The sequence below is a fragment of the Magnolia sinica genome, chromosome 2 (assembly GCF_029962835.1).
Source record: "Magnolia sinica isolate HGM2019 chromosome 2, MsV1, whole genome shotgun sequence".
NCBI lineage: Eukaryota > Viridiplantae > Streptophyta > Magnoliopsida > Magnoliales > Magnoliaceae > Magnolia > Magnolia sinica.
The window spans coordinates 122089260-122100454 of record NC_080574.1 but is presented as its reverse complement, the minus strand read 5'-3'; positions in this window follow the sequence as shown (position 1 = coordinate 122100454).

The window sequence follows — 11195 nt, the reverse complement described above, 5'->3', positions numbered from 1 at the left end:
AAAAACTAGTTTCATTTATCCTCTTTATCCCTAGTGGTGATAGACCATGCTTCTTCAAAAATTATAAAAAAATCAAGGCAAAAATAAAAACCGAAAGATGACACGTGATCGCGTAGCGAAAGTACTCCTAGCGTGATCGCGTAGCGAAAGTAATCACATATCCATACACTAGGGGGATCCCTACAAGGTTGCGAAGCACTAAGGCACTACCCTTTCAGATTTTTCCGCGATACCATTATTGATCCAATGTGAAAGGGTTGTGATTGGTTGCCCGTAATGCTGTAAAAAGTGCAGGGACAATCACAACATTTTCATTAAACCCTCGTGATATATGTAAGTTATGTCTTTTCTAAGCAATAAACTAACGGTGACACTAAGCTAGGTGACATGCTTGACCACAACCTTTCCTGACCAGATGGGTGGAGTGTTCATTTACTTTAGCATTTGGTTCTGCACGACCTCTACCGAAGAGGAGCATCTGTAGAAACCCCACTTAGGCTACCGACCTGATAAGGCATGCATGATCTTCAAATGGCCCTTACTTAAGTTCGACAATTACCGAAGCCATTACCCAAGCCTGATCATTACCTAAGTCATTACCCAAGCCTTTAACTAATAAAGTCATATCCACATTTCAAGCCAGACTAAGACCGAATCAAAAGTCCAAATTTTGGTTAAATCCAAGATAAATTCAAACAAAATGCAAGCCAAGTGTGGAAAAACCTAAAAAATAAAAATAAAATCATAGCACTCACCAAAGACCACCCGAAACCCAAACCATGGTCCTTTTGGAGATTACAAGACCAACCAAGCCAACTGACCAAATTTGAAAGCCAAAAGAGAGGGTGACAATAAATTTATTACCGTCAAAGATATTTAAAGTACCACGCCAGAATCTAATGAGTTCATCCCAGCCAGTTGTTACTTTTATGGACTAGACAACTGTGTTACAACTACCAACAACCCATGTTTTCACTTATTTACTATTTTACCAACCCTTCTAATCCATATGAAAGCATCATATGTCACCTCCTTTGCCTCCCCCAATCCCAAGTTCCAACATCACAATTCACCCCCTAAAGTCTCAGCATTTGCTAAAGTGTCATTCAATGGGGCTATAAATACTACATTCCTCTTATCATTTCAACAAAAAAATTAAAAGAGGGGGGGGGGGGGGGGGGGGGGGACCGAGAGAGAGAGAGAGAGAGAGAATCCAAGTCCTCATTCTTTTTAGCCCCCTCTTCAACCTCCTCCAACCCCCTCCTAACCTCTTAGCCTCCTAGAGTTATCCCTTTGAGCCTAGGCCTACCTGGGGCTATAAGATTCAAGCTGCCTCACGTCATAAGTCAATGATCGAGCCATTATCACTTGCATTCATACTTCATCAATCGCATCATTACTTCCTTTCTTATCCCCCTGCTCTTTTAGGTTTCCATTGAGCGTATGCTCTGTGACTTGCTAGAATCTTGGATCATGTCACATCAGAAACTCATGATAGCCTAATCCTCTTACATATTAGTCTACCATTATCACCTTTCCTCTTAATCTCCTTGCTTTTATAATCACTCTTTGGACATATGCTTTGTAGCTTGCCAAAATTCTTAATCCTATCATATCAAAAATCTGAGTTTGTCTAGTCTTATTTTTAGTATTTTGCATTTCAACATCAAATCCCCTAAAATTAGCTGACTACACGAAGTAGACACCATACACTTATACGGGCAGAGAGAGTGCTTAACACATCTCCTCTTTGTAATTGAGGTCCTTAGTCAGAATCCTAAGTCGTAGACAGGAGTCACTTTAAAGAAAATGAGTCTTCAAATACTCTAGCTTTCATAGATTTTGCAAGTTTTAGCCAACTATTGAATTTTGAGCTAATTAGCTAGCGGTGAGTTCAAGTCAACTATATAAGTAGTACAAGTTAACCCACATGCATAAAAGAAAAACAAAAATGCTTAGCCGCTATTTCCATCATTCGCAGTTGGAAGACAAATAAATGTCACTGTGGGCATTAAGAAGGTTTCAACGATGGAAAACATTATTCTCATTTATTCTTGTGGTGTGGTCTGATTTAATTTAGGAGATGCTTCACATTTGGGCTCGACCCTAAAACAGCCTCAACCCCATTTAAATTGTTCATTAGGTCACGCAAACCTAGATGAATGGAAAACGCAAATTTTAGCTTCATCTAAAAAAATTTATAGCTTTTGAAAAGTTTTTAACAGTGGGTGTTCAATCACCACGGTTTCCAATGGTGTGGTCCATATAAGAATTAGATCGTCTCATGTTTGATCTCGTACCATATATTGATATGAAAAAATGGATGGACAGTGGGGATAAAACACATTTATCACCGTAGGGCGCATTACCAACGCCCAAAAGCCATTAATGGTGTCAGTAGTTTACATGTGTTCAAGATGGGAAAACTATTTGTGTGATGTGCCAACAAACAATCAACCTCAAGGGCGTGTTGACATCACCAAGTTTTGTGGGCCTTACCATATTGTCGTTATTCCATCCACACTATCCATCCATCGTGCATGATCATTTTAGGGAACTGACCTAAATTTTTAGTAAATCCAAGCCGCGAGTGGACCACACTATAGGAAACGGTAGTGATTGAACATCCATCATTGATAACTTGATAGGGCCTACTTTCATGTTTACTTCAAATCCAACCTGTTGATAAAGTCATGGGTGATTACCGTTTCAACACACAGATAATGATTAGTTATACTACAACGATGACTAGTCGAAGGTAGGCTGAGCTGTCCAAAATAACCCATACAAATAAATTGCTTGTTTGAAATGACTACTCATATCAAATTTTATGGTAAATGACCATTTGTTGCATAGACTGTTTGATATGACCTCTCATTTTGCTAGTTCGTACTCCATATTAGTTGGGCAATTATTGCTCTCCTTACGCTTATTCTACACATATAACGTATATTTGACACCAACAGCCTACTCATACACAGTATTCGAACTCAATAAAAAAATGTCATTAAATCATCATGGCCGTCGGCAAACCAACCAACATCCACCTTCAGGCAACTCCTGTTGTCTGCAAAGGAGGGTTGAGTGGAATTGTCATATAAGCAATGGAGGAGAATGGACATCTATTTGTAGAAGGAACAATCTTTCAATACCCAAACGAGACTCATTGAATATGAGACGTGATACGCTAAAGAGAACTGGACATGGTGTTGGCAAAGATGAAAAGAGAGATTAGTAGGATGAAACAAGGTATAGCAGGGATGTGGGTTGATGAAGGAATAATTGATTCGTTGTATGCATCTGATCCAAAAGTGTGAAAAGAGTGTGACGGGAGTTCATTAGATTCTGAATAATAGTTAATTATGGTTGTAAAATTCAACGGTATGTTCTCATGGTATTAGACACCTAAGTATAATCTTTGAATGTTTTTAAATGCTTAAGTGTAATATGTGTAATCTTTTCATGCTTTTAGGTGCCTAAGAGTAATCCTTTCATGCATTTAGACGTGCCTTGGTGTGATCTTTTCATTCCACCGTTACATTCTTATTGAAGGCCACAAATATTTCAAAAATAATCCTAAGTCTAAGTGTCTAACTAGGCTTATTCCATATTAGTTATGCTCAATTAATAAATTTGATGGACAAGATAGCTTGCACTGTGGTTGTAACATCCTGAATTTTCACTATTTTAGATTTCAAAAATCATAAAAAAATCTCTATAATGAGCTCATCGTGTCACCCGTTGACCTTTAGCACTCGATGTTAATCTATACGCGGATGTTACTAGTAAATAATCTTACAAATTTGATTAATTAATCATAGGAATATAATGAATCCATTCAATCACTTAAACTTCAAGTATAGCCTCATGATTTATTCATATAAGACCCAAATCTAACTGACCTATTACTGACTAATCAAGATAGTTGTAAATAAATAGAGACCTATCTAAAGCCAAGACAACTAAGGCTGGATCTTGATTAACAAACCAAACTAGCTGAGTTATTCTTTTAGCCTAAGAAACAACGGTTACGGGTGATTAGGATTGAATCGTTATTTCTGTTAATTGCAAATAGGTCACACTGTGAACTTAGCTAATCCAAACCATACCAATTCATTATAAAAATGCCCTGACTATCTGAACAAGCTTTAAGCCTCTCGTTAATGGGCCACTAAACTCGAAACTATAGAGAGACGCTTGTCTTAGCATGCATCCATTGTGAGACATTGAGCCGAGGTCGCATATCGAATCGCTCAACTTGGACTCATAAGGCCAGTGCATGAGATGTGTGAATATTTTTAAAATTAAATAAGAACTTAAATCAATTGTTCGTATAAGGTATTTGCCAAAGTTGTGATTTTCAGATAGTTAGATCATGACCAAATTTAGGGCCACAACATAAGTTAATACCCTGCACCTATTCTTATACCTATGGCTCCGATCGATGATTGGTGATTGTTGAACTGACTTCTGATGATACTTGTCGATTAATGTATCTAAATGATGGGCTGATCATATTCATTCATAAATCATCACTAAGGCCAACTATCTTATGACGTATATTGGCCTGTACACTCCATGGTAGACCCCAAAAGTTAGAATCAACTTTTCATAGGTTTATAATAGTAAATACCTATCCATTAGGGCCATTTGCATGGCGCCTAACATTATAAATAATAAACTCTCATGCATCCCTCCATTCTATATGAATTTTATGCCTTAGCTTAGGAGAGAAAAAAGAGAATGAGAATGAGAAGTAGAGAGAGAGTAAGAATAAGAAGAGGGAAGAGTGAGAGTAGTAATGGGGGAGATTGGTGCTTCCTTTCACCAATTCCCTACAATCAAAGCGTTAACCACTACTATTTTTCTCGATCGAATTCACCCCCACTCGAGATTGAAGGTAAGAAACAAACCATACTTTCCGATCGAGGTTTTTATATAATAAATTACATGAATCTTACATAGTTCTTAGTGTTTGTATAGAAATTGATATTTTTCCCCAAAACCCCAATCCTAGGCACAATTAGATCACGCGTAACCCTCTAAAGTGTGGATCATTCTTCTAGGTTTCTTTTTTATCAGCCCTTAATAGTGTTAGATAATGGGTTTTTGTTATTATTATGATTTTTTTATGTTATTTAAATTTAGATTACTTTATTATTATATCCTTAATATTATCTGAAGTTGGTAGCAAATATGTTTGATTAAATGCTTGAACAAAGTGAAATTCTTACCGTTAGAGCTCTTTTATGCCAATTGATAAGTATTGATCTATGTTGGATTGTGTTAATATATATTAGATTGTAATGATTCGTACATGTGCTCCATTGATATACCCTGGCAGGGTATTGATTGACGTTGTTATTATCTGTTGGATTCTATTAATATATATTAGAGCGTGATGATCCGCACATGTGTTTAATTGATATACCTTGTTGTGATATTAAGTTCTGTTGTGATTATGATTATGTATTGCAAATCTGAGTTGTTGTTGTGTAGATCGAGCCTTGCAAATTTCTTAAGTGGATGGCCCACTATAAGTTGGCTATCTTAGACTTGTACAGTTGACTGAGGTTGAATATGAATGACCAACAGTAGTTAGAGCTACACGGGATGCTTGACATCTAATGCCAGTTTTGTCTGGGGTTCCCCTTTGTCAATCGGATCGGTCTAATTCATGGCCTAATCATTTTTATGATTGGTGATTGTATAACATCCAATAGAATTCAGGATACCACTGTTACATGTGATTTAGGTCCATTAATAATTACTAATGTATTACGGTCATATAAAGACTCACGAGCTAGGCATAATGGTATGAGACATTGTGTCTAAGTTGTCGGCCTATGCTGTGGTGATATGCCTGACATATTGGTAAAATATTGGGTGATGCGCTTGCCATGTTGGTAAAACCTTAGGTGATGAGCCTCCCCGTAGTGGCGAGCCATTTTCTTTATATTAATTTAGTTTTGAGTGATAAGCCATACATCTGAAATTGATTATTCATACCCGGTCTTTTGGTGACAATCCTTATTATGTTGATTTACATAATATTGGGCATCATTTCGTACCTTTGAAATTATTGGTTTATTAGATATAACTGGTGATGTTTGAATTTTGATCAAGGAATATTGGTGAGGGATCGTTACATGCCACCACGAGTTACATGAATCCATTTGGCAGCTTTTGATAAAATGAAGGTATCCTAGCTTCACCAACCTGCTGTTTGAATTATGAATAATAATTATTTGGTTAATTATATATATCATTATGAAAACATTGCTAGGTTGTGCTGTGAGCCAACCATTGTACGCATGTTGATGTCTTCGCTAGTAATAACATTGATTATGTTGATAACATGTGTAACTTATAAAATGAAACCGCTGAGTTAGCAACTCACTGTTACCTGGATCAGTGTTTTAAAACACCAACTAAATGATATTATTGATGCAGGTACCATCGATATCTCAGATGAATAAGCATTGATCGACTCGTTTCACCACCATGATGTTTTGGAGTGTTAGGCGAAAATAAAATACTTTACATTTTTCATTCGTTTTGGACATGTATATTATGGCACGCGTAGTCCCCATTTAGGTTAACACCACTTTTGTAGTTGTACACTTTGAATATTAGCCATATATTTATGCGCTTGGTTATCTCTACTTAACTTTTGATGCCGCTGATTTAAAACTACCCTGATTATTGTTTATGAGTGAATCTTAACTAGACTACGCAAGCACGTGAGAATTCGCCCATGTGCATTTTTTAAAAAACTTCACACCCGAGAACTCAAGATCAGAGTCTCCATACTCAGGTGATGAATTTTGAGCTGTGATAATGGTCGACCAGATATTTGTATTTGCCTTCTTTTTTATTTTTGGCTTCATGTCTTGGTCTATAATGGTTAAATGGATGGATAGGCTATTTAGTGACAGTTATTTGGGTGGATGAAAAATGTAGGCACTGATTTTATCTAATGATTCCAAAAGTTTTGCTTGTGAAACAAAGTATATCTTAAAAACATTTAAACATTTATAACACAAATTCATGTTTTTAATGCCAAATTCACATTAGACCAATGATACCTTCTCACAAGGTGGAACAATGATTTCGTGGTGTATCTCCTTATCACGATTATGGTGGGGCAAACTTGATGACTAGGTGACATATACAAGACAAGTTGGAACAATATGATCTTTGATTTTTACTTCATCATATGATTGACCTTATGAATAGGTTGGATAGTAAATAAACATTACAGATTTAAGACATCAGGCAAGAGCTCTATGAGGCCCATTGTGATGTATGGGTTTTATCCACGCCATCCATCAGTCTTTCTAGATCATTCTATGGTATGATCTAAAAAATGATGGAGATCCAAATGGACCACACCACGAAATCTGGAGGTGATAATGACACCTACCATTAAAACCTCTTTAAGAGCCATTATAATGTTTTTTGCCATCTAACCCGTTCATAATGTCATGTAGACTGGAATGAAGGAAATGAACAAGTATAAACTTGATAAAAAACTTTTGTGGCTCCAAAAAAGTATTTTAACGGTGGGAGTTCAATCACCAATTCATGGTCCACTCGAGCCTTAAATTTTCTCTATTTGTTGGGCTAAAACTTAAAAAGATTTGTCAAAATGGATGAACGGCGTGGATAAAACCCATACATCACAGTGGTCCCACGAAGCCCTACTTAGACTGATTATCTTTAAGCGAGGTCAGGCGCAATCACAATTTGCATACTGACATAGCTACTTGCTACTGTACGACGCTCTATAGTTTATCCACCTTATATATCCATTTTTTTCATGTCATTTTAGGACATGAGCCCAAAAATGATACAAATCAAAATCTTAAGTAGACCACACTACATGAAACAATGGTGATTGAATGACTACCATTAAAAACTTCTTGGGGGCCACAAAAGTTTTGGATTAAGTTGATATTTGTTTTTCCTTTCATCAAGGTCTTTATCACCTAATCAACAACTTGATGACAAATAAACATTACAGTGGACCCTAGGAAGTTTTGAATGGTGAGTGTTTAATCACTACTACTTTCCTATGGTGTGGTCTACTTTGAGATATGAATCTGCCTCTTTTTTCGGCTCATGATCATAGTGACCCAAAATGGATGGATGGCTTGGATAAAACACATATATCATTGTGAGCCCACATAGAACAACTTATGCAACCAGCGTCAATTGGAACCACTAACCTCGGTAGTGTGTTGATGTCACTAAGTTCTATGAGCCCAACTGTAAGGCCCTTATCCTAGATCATACCGTTCCGTATACTTATATGATTTTTTCGGTCGAATTCTGGCAACGTGTGACCTGTAACCAACGAGTCCTGCATATCTGAGTCGACTTGACTTGAGACTTGTACCAGTGTGACCGCACCATCGCCGCGGTTCTGATGTCAGGTCTCTCGCGCCGAGGCGATACCCTGGCCAGAAGATGTGGGCCCGCGTTCAGTTCGAGGAAAACACCGCATGTTAATGCCGGTTATGAGTATGTGACAGCATAGCATCATGATACATGCCCATACACATCATCTGCATGTTTGTTATGAGATGTGGTTGATCATTGCATATGTCATTGAGTATATTGTTATGAGACTCCCTAATAGACGGAGGTTATCTCACATGAGTACGTGGTATGCGAAGGATTGATGCATGACTGGATTGTATGACTCATGCATCTCGCATTATGATTACTATACGCCCTAGCGACATCAGAGCCGTAGCCTCTACAGGCATATCGTGGATGGCCAAATGAGACACTGAAAAAGTTTGGTTTTAGTATACGGGCGCCATAGATGTCTCTGGGTGAAAATCCCTAAACCTCCGTGGCCAGGAGATGCCCCAATGTAGAGACCGAGTGGATACAGGAGCGCCCAAGTGCCGGATACCAGGAGGCCGCGTCTCCCACTGTGTCGTGGTCGGTTGGGAGGGGGTGTGGCCTTACCCGCCTGAGAGTAGGGGGCAATACTAGGCTAAGTTTGACCAGCTCGTGAATGAGTCCGCTATCAACGTGCCGGATAGGTATTGGGAGACTATTGGCCAGGCGAAAAGTGAGATTTCTTACGCTCACTTGGACTGTGCGGCTAGGAGAGCGGCAGTGTCATTTGAAGTGTACTAAACCCCGGTGATGATCCCAGAGATGAACTGTACTGATATGTGGATTTAGTGAGCAGGAGTTGCATACTCATTCATGCATTTATTCATTCACTATCCACTCGGGTTGGTGGTGCGCAACTATTTGTTACGTATGCCTTCACAATGGCCAGGATTTCGGTTGGGGCGCGCGACTAACCTGAGATCAAGAGTTTACCACATTGAGTCTGACTATCCAAATTTAGGTATGAGACTGGTTTGGATAGAAGTCCCTTGTGATGGACCCCATAGCCTGCGATATTACCTACTATCATCCTGACTTCACACTCCAGTATGGTCATTCCATTTGCATCGCATATTTTATGACATTCGCGGCATATGGCATTTTAGGTTACTACGTTTCTGCATTTATATGGTCTAGATACGGTTGACGCTATTCGTGAACTCATCAGGAATTGTATATTGCATCGCATCCTCAGCATCTGATATTTGACTTTTTATGACTCCTTATTTGCATAGCTGTTCTATATTGCTTACTCTGTTATCTTATGATTTATGATCTTGTCAGTATTTCTGCTTACTCTGATAATTCATGATTTTGTCAGCCTTTCTGCTTATTCCGATAATGTACGATTTATGGATTACTAGTATTTTCGGTATTGTATGATGATGGCATTGTATTGAATACTTGACACTTACCTTGTGCACACACTTACACCACCCCCTAAGCTTTCTATAAGCTTATGCACGATAGATGCGTGCAGATGATGATAGGTTGCAGCAGTGTTGAGCTTGGAGCGTACAACGATCTTCTGGAGCTTGACTTTCGATTTATGTATTTCCCTTCTTGTATTGTATTTAAATGTTTATATTAGTGGATATGTGATGATGGTGTTATTTTTACAAATTGGGTATACTTGTGATTATGCTTATTACGAGTTAAATGTATTAAAAAAAACCTCCTTGTAGGATCTCAGGATCGGAATCTGGCGTATGAATGTTAGGAGCCGAGAATGGGGTACTACGGAGGCTGTCAGTACCAGATTCAGAAATCGGGATTCCTGTGAATCCGATTTTCGGATTTGGGGCGTGACAGAAGTTGGTATCAAAGCATAACTTGGGAATACTTGAAGATAACGTCACATATCTGCTGATAACTACCCTTCACTATATGATTGTTGAGAACTTAGAATAATTAAATCCTCATTTTCGAATAACTTAGAGATTTTCTGATATAGCTCCCTTTTGTTGAGATTGTGAGGCTACATAGTATTCTAGTTTCAATCGTTTCTCATCTAGGATCTGAGGTTCAGTAGAGTCACCATAATATTGACGATGCGTCTTGGGAGGGCGAAGTTGAGATTAGAGAATGCTATCTTCATCCATTTGTAGATTGATTGAGCTGTGACATATATAATTGATAATGTTTCCTCTCCCCTTGTCTGTTTTGTAAATTTTGAGGATGAAATTTTTATTTGGTGGGGAGAGCTGTAAGGCCCTTATCCTAGACCGTACCGTTCCGTATACTCATACGATTTTTTCGGTCGAATTCCGGCAATCCGCGACCTATAACCAATATTTGTGCGCGACCCTAAGACGAGTCTTGCATATTTGAGTCGACTCGACCTGAGATTTGTACCAGTGTGACTGCACCGTCGCCGTGGTTCCGATGTCACGTCTCGCGCGTCGAGGTGATACCCTGGCCAAAAGTGTGGGCCCGCGTTCAGTTTGAGAAAAATGCCGCACGTTGCAAACCCCAAGAAAATATGTCTCATCAAATATCAAGTACACACCCTATCACCCCCATCACTCACCCCCATCCCCAAGTATAACTACCCTCCCCAAAGTCAACTCACCCCATCACCCATCACTCTCTCACCCATCCCCCCCCCTCTCTCTCTCTCTTTACATCACATCTCACATCTCTCTTATCTCTCTTACCTCTCATTTCTCCCAAGCAACTCATGTCCTAACCTCCATGAGAGAGAGTTTGGTGTGGCCCACTTTCCTATCTTCCATCCCCACCATCCAAAGCCCATCTCAACTGTTAAAAACGTCCCTTTA